The sequence below is a fragment of the Pygocentrus nattereri genome, chromosome 18, assembly GCF_015220715.1.
Source record: "Pygocentrus nattereri isolate fPygNat1 chromosome 18, fPygNat1.pri, whole genome shotgun sequence".
Taxonomy (NCBI): domain Eukaryota; kingdom Metazoa; phylum Chordata; class Actinopteri; order Characiformes; family Serrasalmidae; genus Pygocentrus; species Pygocentrus nattereri.
Genome location: NC_051228.1, coordinates 32572692 through 32589645, shown reverse-complemented (window position 1 = coordinate 32589645; position 16954 = coordinate 32572692). Strand labels below are relative to the sequence as shown.

At 39.9% G+C, this 16954-nt stretch overlaps 1 protein-coding gene across 6 annotated transcripts in view; it reads right to left on the bottom strand.

Annotated features, from left to right (window-relative positions):
- ntm (neurotrimin) overlaps positions 1 to 16954 on the bottom strand; it is a 420957-nt gene that overhangs the window by 321981 nt on the left and 82022 nt on the right. The window lies entirely within an intron of this gene.

Genomic DNA, 16954 nt, shown 5'->3' with positions numbered 1-16954 from the left:
ATGCTGTGTATGGCAGATGTGAAAGGTAACACTGATTAATATAGAAGTACTGCGCATGGCTGGTTACCACATTTGGTGTGAAACTGGCTTCACTGTACACGTCCACTGAATGCGGGACAGAATTCTCCCTCTGCTTCCATCAACAATGCCTCGTCAATAGAGGGGCGAGTGAGCCTACAACATATTACGCAAATGAAGCTGTCAATCATAGATTTAAAATACATTTCTATTAAACTCTTCTCTGCTAAGCTACTCTAGAAAGCTTAAAAAGCTCAGTATAGTTTGGTATTTGTTGTCTGGCTACCAACCAACAAATGTATATATAAGTATGCCATTACTGCAAATCAGTACTGTCTTTTGATTCACCATGAATATAGGTGAACCAAATGTCCAAACAACCTGGCATGTAAGAGATTGAAACTTTTTAATCCATGGATGCAGTGCTACCAAGACTCAAGGCCCTGAGCCTACATAGTCTATATAGTTAATCTAGCCTTGAGCCACATCAACCTCTGTAGTACATAAAACCTTTGAAGAATCGAGATATTGTTAACATAGATATTGAAAAATTTAAATCCTGACTTCAGAATTGGATCCTAAAGTTTTGTTTGTATCACATTACTGTGTAAACAGTTGCTGTAGTTAGAGTTGCACCAATATAGAAATTATACTGATGCTGGTTGATACTGATGTACAGTGTTTTTCAAGTACATATCTGCTGATGCTGATCCTGTTCCATAAACATTTAAACATTGTAGAAATTGTGACTAGACACATTTGCATTAGTATTTACAGAAGAATATAATACATTTATTTTTGGAGGGTTACAGTTCCAGATGCAGTAAAATTAATAAAATGCCAATACGGTCTGCTCTTTGAGTACAAAAATATCAGATATCAGTTTGAAATATTTGGCCAATCAAAACAATTGCCCAAATGTTCCTATTTTTTAAAATGCAATAACCTGCTGATACAAATATGATTCCAGCATCATTGTGCATCCCTAGCTGGAGTCACATTACTCAAAGTCATGCTGAATCATATTAAAGCAATCAAATCAATTCATATCAAGGTGACACATCTGAGTCATCAACAATGTATTAAATAATTTTCTACAGAACGATAATGGAACAGACGTCTGCTCAGTTAAACTGGGGAAATCAGGCAGATATGTACATTGGGCTGAACAACAGAGAAGCAGCAAGAAAGAGAGAAAAAGAGAAAGAGCAAGAGTGAGTCTGATGGGATATGATCTTGATAGTAATCTTTCTCAGCTGCTGGTGTCTCTGTCCTCCACACAAAGAGAATCAGTACACCTGACATTGATGGCACATCACCTCATTATATTGAAACAAGCCCTCTATTCCACACCAAGGTGCCTTTGCCCGTTTGTGTGGATACAATCTCAAATAAGACCCATGACAAACAAATTTCAATGCAGATGAATATCAACAGACTGCAGGCATGTTTTTATCCCCCCTGTAGAAAAACCTCAGTAAGGACAATTAAGAAGCGCTGAAGCGAGCCGCCACACAAAACACAGGCCAGTGACTCGGGCCTGTTTGAAAAACCTTGCTCCATCGCCTTTAACAATGCATGTTGACATCTTCCGCATGTAAAATGCAGAGATAGCAACATGGCCTTGGAGAGAGAGGGAAAGAGTGGGAGAGAGAGAGAGAGAGAGAGAGAGAGAGAAGCTTACCTGTCAGAGACCACCGCAGAGAGAGAGAGTAATATAGCGTGACAAAGGGCAGCAGGGATTTGCACCTGCAGTCGGCAGCAGAAGTCTCCCCCCTCTGGGCAAGGCCAAGCTGTGCTGCACTCCGATAAGCGCCGGCTGACAGATGCACACGGCGCTGGGTGCATATCTCTGTCTGAAAGCACACGATGGGCTGCTTATGGAGGACTAGGAACGTTTTTACACAGCGTCAGAAGAAAACACTAATACCGTCAAAAGGAAGAACATGTCCATTAGAAAGACATAGAACTAAAAAACAAACGTGAAAAAGCAAAAAGATGCCAAATACAGATTAAAATAAAAAAAAAAAAGGCTTAAAATGACTTGCATGATCTTACAATAAATGACTCAAAAGTTGAATCTGAAAATATGCAATAACCACATCAATAACTACAATAATTTGTGAAAAACATTCCAAGATTTTTAGCTGTTCAAAAGGTGCATAGATTTAACTGGCCTACATCATGATAATAAAAAAATCTGAATCTGAAAATAATAGGTTTGATGCATTATGTACATGTATTATGTGTTAGTTCCAAAACCAACCATCCCCAGTCCAAACACTCTCACACCAAAAAGCTCTTTATTAGAACTCATGTATACCTACACATGCAACTATCAAATCAGCCAATCATGTGGCAGTAGTGCAGAACATAAAATCAAGAAGATTCAGTGTAACAGCTTCACATATGTTTACATCAACCATCAGTGTGATCTCAGTGATTTTGATCGTGGCATGATTGTTGGTGCCAGGCGGGCTGCTAGTATTTCTATAACAGTTTTCTAACGTTCACTCAGAATAGAGCGAAGAAAAGAAAGTGCAGTGATTAGGTTCTGTGGATGGAAATGCCTTGCTGATTAGAATGGCCAGGCTGGTTTGAGCTGACAGAAAGGCTATGGCAACTTCTCTCAGTGCAACTGTGAACACTCAGTGGGTACGGGCTCACTAGCCTGGACAGCTGAGGACCGAAAAATTGTAGACTGGTCTGATGAATCTCAATTTATGCTGAGGCACACAGATCAATGTTCAGCATTCTTCAGTGGCCTTCCCGTCACCAGTTCTGAATCTAATAGAACACCTCTGGGATGTGGAAGAAAGATTCGTAGCATGACTGTGGACCTGAAAAATCTCAAAATTCCAAGAAGTGTTTCTAACATCTGGTAGAATCCATGCCACAAAGAACTGAGGCTGTTTTGAGAGCAAAGAGAAGTCCTACAAAATATTAGTATAGTGTCCCTAAATAAAATGCTTGGTGAAGTTAAGACTCTGAATACAAAACTTCTAAATTGTAATGTTAACATGTAGTACTTTGTAACTAAATCTGGAGCACTGTTTATCTCAATAATTCTGCAGACAATAATAGTTTAAACATACAATATTTTCCAGACTTAACATGCAGACAGCAGTCATGTACATATTTAAGTCTTTAACACACAGTACCAAAAAGAAAAAGACAGGTAGGAAAATAGTCATGCAAAATAAAGGTGACTGTGTTTGCTGCATAAACCAAGTAAGTAAGTTAATAAGTAAGGGGGTAAGTGAATGTAAGTGGCCCTCGGGGGGGGGGGATAAAATGTATGAAAAGCCCTTAAAGAAAATGACAGGTTACAATGAATGGTATCCTTCACAGCTAAATCTTGTCTACATGACTGAAAGAAAATTTCAAATGTAGACTTCCCCTTAGTAAACTGAATGTAATGGACCTATGCAGGCCTGTGTCAAATATCTGACAGGGGCTCCACAGACCATCGTTATCTGCTGAAACTGCGGCACTAAGCACAACTTAAAAATATATTCCTGAAATGATTCTGAAAGGATCCTGAAGCTGTCTGAGAACATTTGGCCTTGGCTGGATGTCTTAACCAATTCTACACACACTCAACCTGTCAATTGGTAAGAGCAGGGCTATATTGAAGGAAGAGATGCTCCAATTCACAGTGCCACTCTCAGATCTCTTGTGCCATGCTCTGAAAGCCTTTTATGGCCCTGAATGACCAAAAGTGGTGAAACAGTGCAAACAAGAATGAGAGAAAGATGGAGAAAACTGAAGGATGAAGGACTGCATACATTTGATGACAGACTGCTGGATCTTTATGAAGAAAGTCATCATTTACAGAACAGAATATGCGCTTAGGATTTATCGTAGTGTCACGAGTGCAATGCTCTCTGTTGGTCGGATAGGACTGGTCCTTCTCTAGTCATCATGTGAATCATGAACAATTCACTATCCCCAGGGTTTGCATCACACCAATACCACCATTGTATGTAATGTTAACCTTTTACATTGTTTGTAAGGAATGCCATCAAGGCTGTGTGAACTAACAAGCAACCTTGAAACAGAACGGAAAGATAATAGAGCATCTCTTCTTGCGTCAAAGGACACATCTGCAAGAGGACAAAGAAAATGCGAAAAACTAATTAGAGTAACTGTGGAGAAAAAAAAAAACACGTATACGGTGTTCTGTACCATTGCTACTTATACCTGAACCTGTTTCAATAATTCTTCAATTTAAGTGAAGTAAAAGAAGTGTGTTCCCAGTCTACCTTAATTTCATTTTAAATCAGGACAAAATAAAAATAAAATAGTAAATAAACACTTAAAAAGAATATGAAATCATACCACATGGCCAAAAGTCTGTAGACACTCCTCCTAATTATTGAGTTCAGGTAAGTTCTAGATCTGCGTTATTACTGTGAAATATCTAGGAGAAACAACAGCTCAGCCACCAAGTCGTAGACCATGCAAACTCACAGAGCAGAACCACTGAGTGCTGAAGCACATAGCAAATAAGAACCACCCTTCCTCTGTGGTTCATGAAATGGATTTTCATGCTTAAGCAGCTGCACATAAGCCTAAGACCAACTCGCATAATGCTAAACATCAAACTGGGTGATGCTTGAAGGACCCTTGAAGTGTAATGTAAATTCCACCGCATACAAAAAGATTTTAGACAATTATATGCTTCCAACTTTGTCGCAACAATTTGGAGAAGGCTTTTTCCACCATGACCATGTGCCCCTGTGCACAAAGTGAGGTCCATAAAGACATGATTTGACAAGTTTGATGTGGAAGAACTTCAGTGGCCTGCACAGAGCCCTGACCTCAACCCCACTGGACACCTTTGGGATGAACTGGAACATGAAAACAATGTTAACATAAAACAGGAAAAGTTAATAATTCGTTTTTGTTGGAAAAATGTCTTTTTTTTTTACCACAGGGTGACCGTGGGCTTCCCCTTTTACTTTTTTCCTAAACACGTCACCTGTGGCTGGTAAAATTACATTTTAAATGGTAAATATTACTTACTGTTAAACTGAAACTGAAAAAAGATACAGATAGCAAACTCATGCAGACATCAGATGGCTAAAGGTTTCAGCTAAAGAAAAGCCACACATTGGATCAAATGTAAGTTTGCAGCATTTATTCATCCATGTGAAATGAGTTCTTGAAATACCTTATTTAAAAGAAACTGTAATATTAACTTTGAAATTCTAAAATTCTTTAAGGTAGGCTGGAAAAAAAAAAAGCTTGTTTCTGACCTATCATCTGAGTTGAAGGCAGGCTGTGCAGTACAGCTGTCAAACTGCTGATTTAGACATTGCTTAAAACATTATGGACACATAAGATTCATCTTATTTTTCTGGTAGGAGTGATTGGCTTTCAAATGCTACTGGTAAGTAATAATATGCCGAAATATTTATAATGGCATATGAATATGATGAAAAGCTGACTCAGAAAGCATAAGTAAGATTCAAGTTTCAGCTCTGACAAGAAGTAGAGTATGTGTCCCAAAAATGATCATAACACAAAGACAGCCATAGATTATATAGAGAGTTTCCTTTCCTAAAGAATTTTGGCATCTTGTTTGGTTAAAGCCATTGTTATTATACATTACTATTTGGCTCTTTTTCAAAATTGTTAATACGATGGATAGGTTGTACTTGATTGCTAAAATTTCTGATAGTGGCAGCCTTAATATTAGCTGATGGCAACAAGATACAATGATTTCTACAAAGAAGGGATACTGCCATCATAGGAAAATGATGAGTAGCAACTACAGTGGATATTTTGCTGTTACTTCAAGTCATCACAGGTTAAATCTTCAGGCTATTACACACCAAATGCAACACAAACATATTCAGACTTTTTTACATATCAAAACTATAGATAGACATGGTCTGATTTAAAAAAAAATATATATATATAGTTTTGGCCACATATACAGGCACAATATCTCGCTCCTCACAAACACGGGTAAACAGAGAGAACCTGTCCTTTACAATTTGGAAAAGTGAAAGGAGAATGCAGAGTCTAAGTGCTTCATTTTCAGGAGCTGAAATCTTTTAAGCGCTTATACAGATTGTGGATGTCTACAGTTCTGAGCCTTTTGAACTGTCTTTGGAGATGCTCGCACGACAAGCAAAGAAGTTGAGTTTAGTTTAGTTTAGGTCTTTATTGTCATTGTCACAAATACAAGTAAATTAAAAGTGCTCTCCAGTCAGTGCATCATTCAAAAGTCTCTAAAATAATTTAAGTTAAAAAAGAATATAAAAACAGCACTGCAGCATCCCTAAACACACACCAATATGGACATGCATACTTTGTCATTGCCTCGATCTATTTTTTTTTTTGCAGCAGCAGCATTGAGGGTTGTTATTGCAGTTGGATAAAAGCTATGTTTGAGTCTTTTTGTCCTTGCATTAATTGATCTGTACAGTCTGCCTGAAGGCAACAGTTGAAACAGGTAATGACCAGGATGGTGGGTGCCTTTTATAATGCTCTGGGCTTTTTTGAGACAAAAAAAGCAGAAGATAGACAAATCTTTGACGTCTCAAAAAAGGTAGTCATCTTGGTAGAGATAACAATGACAAATTGAGAAAAAATTGTGCAAGACATCAGTGTGAATACAGATTTAAATTCATTTTCTGACATCCAAATAAGTCACTCAACATGTAAAAGCATTTAGTATGAGAAAATATTTATTAGATGTCATTAAAATAAGGACTAGCTTTTAGCGAGAGACTCCAGTGTACTGACCTCTCTTTTACGTCTCAATCAATTTTTTGCCCTCTAATCTGAGTACCTTAGTGTTGAGCTTTGGCCCATACCCACTCAAAGTGATCTCTGCATTTTCATAGATACACACAGCCACACAGTTTGGGTAAAATATTGTAGTCTGCTAATTAATACTACAGCAAAAATAACTTCATAAATTAGTGCATGCTAATCTGACACAGTGGGCTAATATGGATCGGACCAGGACATCCCTAGATTTTCTTGATTTGCTTTTGTATTTAGAATTCTTCCAAGTCTATTTCTTGAGAAACTGTGATTTAGTATTGTTATGATAATGAAGCAATCATGGCACAACTGAGGAGGCGTTTAAAAACCTGACACTATGACAAGGCTACTCAAGTCATGGCAAGTCACGGTACGTGACATTTATCTGACATTTAACAGCATGTACAACACGTACAATAACATTTGCATTAAAGAGCACATGATGGTGCTGCATATGAAAATGAACAATTACTGAAACCACACATGAAAAACAGCTTAAAACATAAACGTTAATATACGTTACAAAAAAGATGGTGTTTGGAATTTACATGACAACATGCATATAAGTTAACAGACCTAAAATACGCTGCAATAACATAGCTGTTTCAGTTCACTTTCTTGGCAAGAAGATTATGCCACAAGTGATTGACACATTTAATTCATGTGAATTCTGCGTTTAATTCACATCTACATCAAATAAATTCAATTGACAAATTACCTGCAAAGTATGCACTTGACAGGTGCCTTAATGTCAAACACTGTTTCCTAATACACATAAAACACACTATAACTAAAGTCAAATGGAGTGTCAGGCTTTAGGGCAGGAGAAGATTGTGAATGCTGATTTATGGACTTCTGTAAAATTCTCATGACACACACACCATCATGACTAGACAGTGTCATCATTAATTTCTGCGAGATGCAGTGAGCTGACACCAGTGACAGGTAGCCCACTATGCTGTTAAAAATATCCAGTTTCAAATCTCTGAGTGACAGATAGAGGGTAAGAACCAGCAAATATCAAAACAGCGCTATGCATAGCAACCCTTCAAATACCGAAACTGTCATCACTCAAAAAAAAAAAAAGGGGGGGGGGGGTATAAACGAAACACCACAGGACAGTTCACAGATGACGTTTCTTCCAAAAATGTCCCAAGTTGGTACAAAATCTAAACTGCAGGGAAGAGACAGATGTCAATCCTGATGGTAACGATTTCCATTTATGTGAATGAGTGACACTTAAGATCAGATGTTTTGAAAGGTAAAACTGCATTAGCTTTCAGGAGCCTACTTAAACTCCCTATTAACATCTGGAGTGTCTGTCAATCATGATGAATGGACATTAGTGATCATTAAAGGAGAATTCCCCTATTTTTTTTACATAATTTACTGATTCTGAAGTTTTCACAGTGGTGTTGACAGGAACCAGACATCTGAAGTGTTGAATGCCTCTAAAAGCTTGAAGGACAGGTACCGCAGGGTGTGGTAAGGCAAAATAGACCCACCTTATTTATCACCATTTTACATTATAAAATTTAGAATATTTTTGTATGTTCAAATCTTCATTTTGAAAAGTAAATATATGCCTTGTAGGCATCATCACTTCATGGTTCTGATCACCACCATTATAGAAAATCTGACTCCATAGGTTTCTCTACATTATTTCTTTCATACTTTTTCCAGACCTGTTCATTCAAGTTGGGGACAATATTGTTAGGGACAAGACTACATTGTTATTTTGATAATGCCACACTGCGTAAAATGCTTTGGATATACACTCACCGGCCACTTTATTAGGTACCTGTTCAATTGTTAACACAAATAGCTGATTAGCCAATCACATGGCTGCAACTCAATGCATTTAGGGATATAGTGGTGGTCAAGACAACTTGCTGAAGTGCAGACCGAGCATCAGAATGGGGAAGAAAGGTGATTTTTGATCTTGGCATGGTTGTTGGTGCCAGACAGGCTGGTCTGAGTATTTCTGCTGATCTACTGGGATTTTCACGCACAACCATCTCTAGGGTTCACAAAGAATGGTCCGAAAAAGAGAAAATATCCAGTGAGCGGCACTTATGTGGACGAAAATGCCTTGTTGATGTGAGAGTTCAGAGGAGAATACGCAGACTGGTTTGAGATGATAGAAAGACAACAGGAACTCAAATACCCAACCAAAATCTCTGAGGAATGTTTCCAACACCTTGTTGAAAGTATGCCACAAAGAATTAAAGCAGTTCTGAAGGCTAGAGGGGGTCCAACCTTTCACTAGCAAGGTGTACCTAATAAAGTGGCTGGTGAGTGTAGTCAGTACCAAGACCACTGTACAGCTTAATGTTTCATTGCATGTTTCATAAACAAAAAAGTCCAGTTTAACTGGATTTAGTGCAGTATGTGAGTCAGTAACAAATAATGTGTTTATATTCATCATCATCGTTAACCACTTAGTCCCAGGCGATAATGTCCCCCGCAACTTCCTTCAGCTCATTCCCGGGGACCCTAAGCCGCTCACAGGCTTAACTTGGAGATATAATCCCTTCGGCAGGTCCTAGGATGACCCCAGGGTCTTGTCTCGGTAGGTCGTGCCTGGTACACCCCCACCGGGAGGCATCCAGGAGGCATCCAGGGGGCATCCGGATCAGACGCCCAAACCACCTCAGCTGGCTCCTCTCAATGCAGAGGAGTAGCAGTTCTACTCTGAGCTCCTCAAAACATCAAATAGAGCATAGCCCGCCACCCTGCGATGAAAGCTCATTTCCACCACATGTATTCACAATCTCATTCTTTCAGTCATTACTCACATCTCATGACCATAGGTGGGGGTTGTGATGTAGACCAACCGGTAAACAGAGAGCTTTGCCTTATGCCTCCCCTCCCTCTTCAGCACTACAGTCTACACTAACTGCATTACTGCTGCCGCTTGTCCCAGCCTGCGGCTGATATCAAAATCCCTCTTCCCATCATTCATGGGACAAGACCCCGAAATATTTAAACTCCTCCACCTGGGGCAAGTCATTTCCCCTTACCTGAAGTGGGCATGCCATCCTTTTCCAGGCTAAGACCATGGACTTAGACTTGGAGGTGTTGTGTCCGCTACCAATCACTTCACACTCAGCTGCAAACTGCTCTATTGAACACTGGAGGCATCCTTGTGATCCAGCTAATGGAATGACACTGTTTGCAAAAAGCAGAGACACCACCCTCCAGCCTCCACACATAATGCCCTCGTGACCCTGGCTACACCCTGTCCATAAATATTACGAACCGAGTGGAGACAGCACAACCCTGGCATAGTCCAACGCCAACACTAAAAGAGTCCGACTTAATGCTGAGTATACAAATGCAGATCTCCTTCCAGGAGTACAGAGACTGAATGGCTTGGAGTAGTAGCCCCAGCACCCCATAGTCCTGGAAGACCTCCCACAAGATAGAGTGCTCCTTCAAAGCACTCCTTCCACTGACAATATCCTCATTTGAAGTCAGCTTCTCCACCCCTGCCGAAAACAGCTTCGGCGAAGCCATCTTGAGTTGCCGGATAGCTGTCCAGAACTTCCTTGAAGTGTTTTTCCATGGCTTCACCACACTCCTCACACACCCTGGATTTGGCTTCTATCAACGTTGCCGCTTCCACCATTTTTCCTCTGTCGGTACATATCTGCTGAGTCGTGAGTCATCCAGTCCCTAAAGTCCTCTTTCTTCAGCTTGACTGCCTCCCTCACCACTGTTGTCCACCAGGGTGTTCTTGGGTTACCACCCTTACAGGCACCCACAAGCTTTTGGACATAGCTATGCCTGGCAGTTTCCACAAAGGAGGTTTTGAACAGGATCCATTCAGACTCTATGTCCCCTACCTCCTCCAGGACATGAGAAAAGCTCTCCCGGAGGTGGGAGTTAACAGGGGCTTCCAACAGTCATTCCCAGCACACCCTTACTGTTCACTTCGGCCTACCGGGTCTGACCATCAGTCTTCCCTGCCAACTGATCCAACACCACCAGATGGTGATCGGTTGACAGCTCAGCACCTCTCTTCACCTGAGTGTCCAGGACAAGTCAGATGAAATGACAACAAAGACGGTCATAGATCTTTGACCCAAGGAGCTCTGGTACCATGTACCCTTATGAACATCCATTTGATCGAACTTTTTGCACGTTATGAACAATCCATGCCTTTCATAGAAATACAATAACAATGCACTATTCGGGTTTAGACCAGGCAGGCCATTCTTCTCAATCACGCCTCACCAGGTTTCCCAGTCATTGCCAACATGAGCATTGAAGACTCCCAGTAAAACTACGGAGTCTGTAGGTGGGAACCTTTACAGAACCACACCCACTCACTCCAAGATGGCCGAAGTTGGTACCTAGTTGGTACCTCTCAACCTCCTAAACAAGCACCGGCTCCTTCCCACCAGTGAGATTACATTCTATGTACCAAGAGCCAGTTTCTGCCACAGGGGCCTAGGTCACCAAGGGCCTCCCTGCCATCTCCTATACGGCACTGCACTGCTCCCCCATGTTGGGCCTTGCGGGTGGTGGGCCCATATGGTCTCCCCATGTTGCTTCTTTGGGCTGAGCCCAGCCAGGTTACATGAGCTGCCTGGACACCAGGCTGAGGGACGCAACCCCCATGCCTGACTTACAGGGGTAGGTCACGGTGACCCTCTCCCGGAGCAGGGTGTACGTTCATCTGTGTCAGTTTTTCATTGAGGATTTTTATCAAATATTTTGCAGGATCCTGATGTCAAATAATCCAGTCAATTAATATAACATTTTTGGAAAATTTGTCACCAATTTCTCAAAAAACACGCACAAAAAAGATTGTTCTAGAAGTATAATAATCAATAATAACAATATTTGATATTTCAATGGAGTTTTAAATGAAAGCAGATCAATAAAGCTTCCCTGGCCATGCTGGAGTCAATAAAGTCTAACTTCTGTCATCTTCTCTAATGTTGTGTAATGACAAAAGTCACTCTGACCTCGCTCTCTCGGCAAAGAAAATCAATGCTGATATAAATGAAGCCATCAGTCTTGGCATCTGATATGCAGCAGAATATTTGCAGTGTGCGTGCACGTGTGTGTAAGTGCATGTACATGTGCCTGTGTCAGCAGTGGCCTCAATATGTGCAAATGCATTATACAGTGTATGTGATTTATATATACACTGTATAATGCATTATACAGTGTCTAACTGCATTTGTATATATGATTACATACATAAACATGACCTTGACATGTCATTGCTGAGGGGGTTGTTGTCAGGTTAGCTCTCCAAAGTGCAGGTGCCCTGCTGCTGATGGCAGTTAAGACAGTATCAGCAGGAGGCCCAGTCTAACCCCCTGTCGCGTGAGAATCAGAGATGCAACCATATAGAGGACACACAGACAGATACCAAAGCCAAATTTAACCCCCTCTGTAGGCACCCACTTTAGTTCCTCACTATTATTACTACTAAATAGTGAAGATATAATGATTTCAGCATCCAAAAATAAACAGTGTAAATGTATAAGCAACACACCACTCTGTCTCTGACAATGGATCCATGACAGATGGAACACTGGAAGTGATCAAAATAGGCATGTGTGTGCATCCTATCAGAGTAAAGAGGACAGAGTGGTGGAGGAATATATGCTAGGCACAAACTTAAATCACTGGCTTTTATTCTGTTGCTTTATGAAGTTGCTTATAAATGTGTTTTTTGGTGCTTACAACAGAGCGGCACAGATGGCATTGAAAAACTTATCATCATCAAATATTATTTACCTGAGTCAAATCCATCTGTGTAGTAAATAATTAGGTAAATCAACACAGTGTACAATATAAAGAATAAAACAATCTTGACCTCACAAACAAAAAAATCTAAATGTGTATTATTAACACTCCTACTTAAATATCTTACTTAAAGGTTTCATAGTTATGAAATAGCACCAATTAAATATGCAGCACCGATACTGGGCCAGCTGGCTCTGATAGTGGAAGAAAAAACAAATCACACCTAATTTTATAACAAATTCAGGATTATCTGGTATTTATAAATATTACACTAGAATTACAAGTACCTTATAAGGGCCTACATCTTTGAAAGTCAAACTCTATTCGCTTTTTTGAAAGAGTTTGATGTGCTATATTTATTTGATACTGAAAGAAGAAACACTGAAAGCAATTCATTTACACATAACTCTGCATTCAGTTTACAGCGGTTTAGTCCCACCCATTCTCTCTAAACAGTGTGTTTCAGCCTAGACAGCTACTTAAATTAATCTCAATAGCAGCCAGTCAGAACAGAAGTCGTTTAAGCATATCAGCCTTAAAGGCACAGTAACAAAAACAGTCTGCTTCATTGTATGGGATAGAGAGCGAAAATGGTCAAACAAAAATGAAGTGTACTGTTGTTGGTATGTAAAGCCACACAAACATAAGTGGAAAATATGTGAAAAAGATAAAATGCAAGAAAAATGTAAGATGATAGATTTTTTAAATGGTTTCATCATTAAGAATTAGTTGATCATTTTGTGCTCACACTGCAGTACAAGTTGCACACTGCACTGTGCATTTCTTTAAACAAATAAATAAATAAAACCCTTAAATGCATAGCCTATCATCCTGAGGGAGCAGTAGAGTATTTGTGTAAAATAAGTATGAAATGGCCATTTTAAGTGAAATACTTAAAAATAGTTCATTTTAAAGCTGTTGTTTATGAAGAGAACAGTTTTTTTTCAGTATCTGTACTATAATAAAGAAAGTGATATTGTATCATGTCTAACAGTACTGCATTATTACTGAATAAAACACAACAGCAACTGAAGTTTAATAATGGAATAATCAGCCTAGGGTTTAAGGTGTCAAGACTATATTCATGTCTCTAGTAATGGAGAACTAGGAATCCAGGCAAAGACAAACAGGTTATGTGCAAGTATTGGACTTTCATGCTTAAGGTGAAACAGACATAATTGGTGCTGCAGCTAAGACAGCACCCTGCGTGGTTGGAATTCGCTCAGATTATTTTGCTATAATAATGCTCCCTGCACGTTTTCCTATTTCCTACTGCAATTTATTAAAATGAACTGAACTTCTGAAAGCCCAGCTGCATTTTGATTTACTGACAGTGAAGTGCAGTACCTCAGCATTCAGTATTCAGAGCAGAGTTCACAGGGAGTTAAAATCTATTTGCTCCTCTGCATAATGTGTCTTGTTTGGCTGGATTGGAAAGGGGAGCGAGGCGTCCTAGTGAGTGCCCAGGGGCCAGGGCAACAGAACTCACACAGACACAGGAAGCAAATTGAGGCCTAGTGCAGACATTCTCACATATTTCAGGTGCCACATCCCCTCAGGGCCCCGCTGGGACATTGTGCCTTCACTCCTAATCTAGTGCGATTGAAAGCCCTGGGCAGGATTTAGAGCTATTGCACATATCTCAGCAATAAGGTCTACACAGCTGGCTAAAGGGGAGGACATTAATAATCAATCCATTCAACTGACTAGTGAGAAAGTGAGGTGTTTTACAATATGCAATCCTGTATCCTGAGTTTTGATGTGCACTTATGTTAAGAAATGTTAATGCGATAAATGTCTCAAAAGTAAGAGTTGAGCAAGTAAGACTAGATGAATTAGACATTTTAAAATATATTAACATCCACTTCATTAGAAATATCTAACTTATATATACACTAACCAGCGTCTTTAGGAAGGCCAAAACTAAACAAATGTATGATTTTTGGGAGCACAGAATTCACATAAAACTAGCTTAGCACTAAAACTCTCAGCAAACTAAAAACCACTAGTTTTAATTCAATTTAGATGTCTACAGAATTCGAAACAACCAAGCTTGACGAAGCTTCCAGAAAAGAGTATATAATGGTGAAAGATGAAAGCTAAATTTGGCTCCTTCGAATTTTCCATTCCCACCTTAAATGGTACAGCCATCAGGTGCTGGAATACTTCTAAATCATGTGGAAGGCAGGTGGAATGGCAAAAAAAAAAAGCTAGCAAATAAAGTGTCAAATTGAGCTCCGTGGTGAATCTTGCACTTGTTTTACCTGCAAAAGCTGTTTAATGTAAAAGAGGGAGAGCTGTGTTTTTCTTTTGCTAGCATGAGGAAAATAGTCAGTTTGCCTGGTCAGTTTCTCCAGTAAGAGTGCTGAGTGAGGGCTTATTGACGCTTCACTTGTCTCTAACTTATTGAGGTAAAATAACTAAAGGTTTCATTGGCCTTCCAAAATCAAATAAGCTAAGCATAAGCAAAGTAAGACATTTAATGATATTGATGATATATACTTATTTACTGTAAGGGTGTGTGTAGAGTCAGATGCCTGCAGTCAATGCCTCTCTCTGTTTCTTCCACTTTGGGTCTTGAGCCTCAAGTCATAAAACTCAGAGTCACTAGTGTTCAAGTCGAGTCAAGTTAGTGATCAAATTGGTGACTCGAGTCAGGCCGTGTCCACGCTTCTGCATTAGGCTAACGTAACTAAACATTACATGCCTACAAATACACACCTAAAATATGAACCGAACAAATTAGACTAATCCAAGCTTGTTTTATGCCAGAAGCAGTACAGCATGGCAGCAAAGCAGAAGGTTTTGCTGGGGCTTTTTTGTTATTACATGATTGAAAAACGTCACAGGAGCGTATTTTTACATGCTCCTAGTGGCATGGCACTCACGGCAAGCGGCAAACAATCGAAGTCTAAAATTGCCTGTGTGACTGCTGATGTGCTGCTCGCTGTGCGTAGCTGGTGTGACAGGCTGCACTAATTAATAGAGGAGTAGCAGCTTTCAAGCGTCACAGCAGCAGTGCAGTGCAATGCAGAAGCAACATGGTTAATAGTTCTGGTTTAAAATGACCCTGAGGTGGGCTAGACGGGAGTCAGTGGTGGTTGGGAGGGTAACATTCAGGTGAGAGAATGGCCGGCCATCAGGAGGAATCGCACAAAGGCACAACATTCCTAAGTCCATCACCGTTGTAATACGCTACAGTGGACAAAATAAGCATACCAGATAGCAAAAAGTGTGTACGGTAGTATATAAATTTCTATACAATTGCTGTAAAAAGGGAATCTGAAGGTGGATGGTGTTCAAGACAAGATGTCATACTGCTCTAGCTCAGTTGTTTAGTTCTTTACCTAACAACAATATAACACAAAGTATTAACTATTCCATTCTTAACAAATACATAGACCGGTGCCCACCCCTTACCTCATGTGTCTATAGACATTACCTCACAGAGTGATGGTTGTATAAGCATGCCAAAATTTCACTATCTTGAATGTAACAGCAAAAAGTGGGAGAGAAACTGTATTAACCTAAATCTTGCATACAAAGCAAACAGTATCTACCCAGCAGCTAAAAGCTAGCAGGGCTACAAACAGCAACAAACCTAGCGAGCTTCAAAGCTAGCAGGTCTAAGAGACTAAAAGCCAGCACAATAAAAAGCAGACAAATGTGCAAAAAAATAAAAAATAAAAGTCTTTGTCCCAAGAGCCACTAAGCTGCCATCTCTACCTGAACAACAAACTTTTATAAGGCCATGCTCCTCCTCCCGCACCTCCTCCTCATGAAACAAAACAAAATGTGCAGTTATGGCACTGACGTGACTAACCTTGCGGTCAACAAAGTTTTCACTTTGTCATCATCCTCTACCCCATTCAACATCAGTCAGTTGATGATTGTAGGGCTGTTCTTGATCACATTATTTGGATGGCAAAACATCATCACAAGCACAGAAGTGGTATTATTAGACATACAAAATAAGTCTGCAATTTCAAGGAGACAGTATTGGAAACTCCAGGTACAGCTGATGTGTATTTCCTACTTCTCCGGATCACTAGCTAGCTCTCAGTTTATTATTACACAGAGTGAATGAGAGCATTTGGGCTGGATTTGGAGATGGAGTTGTCCAGAGCTGTAGAAAAATGATTCAGACTGCACTAGGCAATAATGCCAAAGGGGATGAGTTTAGCATATGCACTGGTATAAAGCAAATTTTTTTAGCAAGTTAAAACCATCATCCTTCTTATGTTCTTCTTAAGTTTTTATTACTAAGAACACAGCAAAAAATGTGCCATTTCCTTCTTTTGCACCACTCACTGCTATTTAAACAGAGCCAGAAAGCCTGTTCAGGTTTGCCAGACTGGGCAGGAATTACAGGCTTAGCACTTTT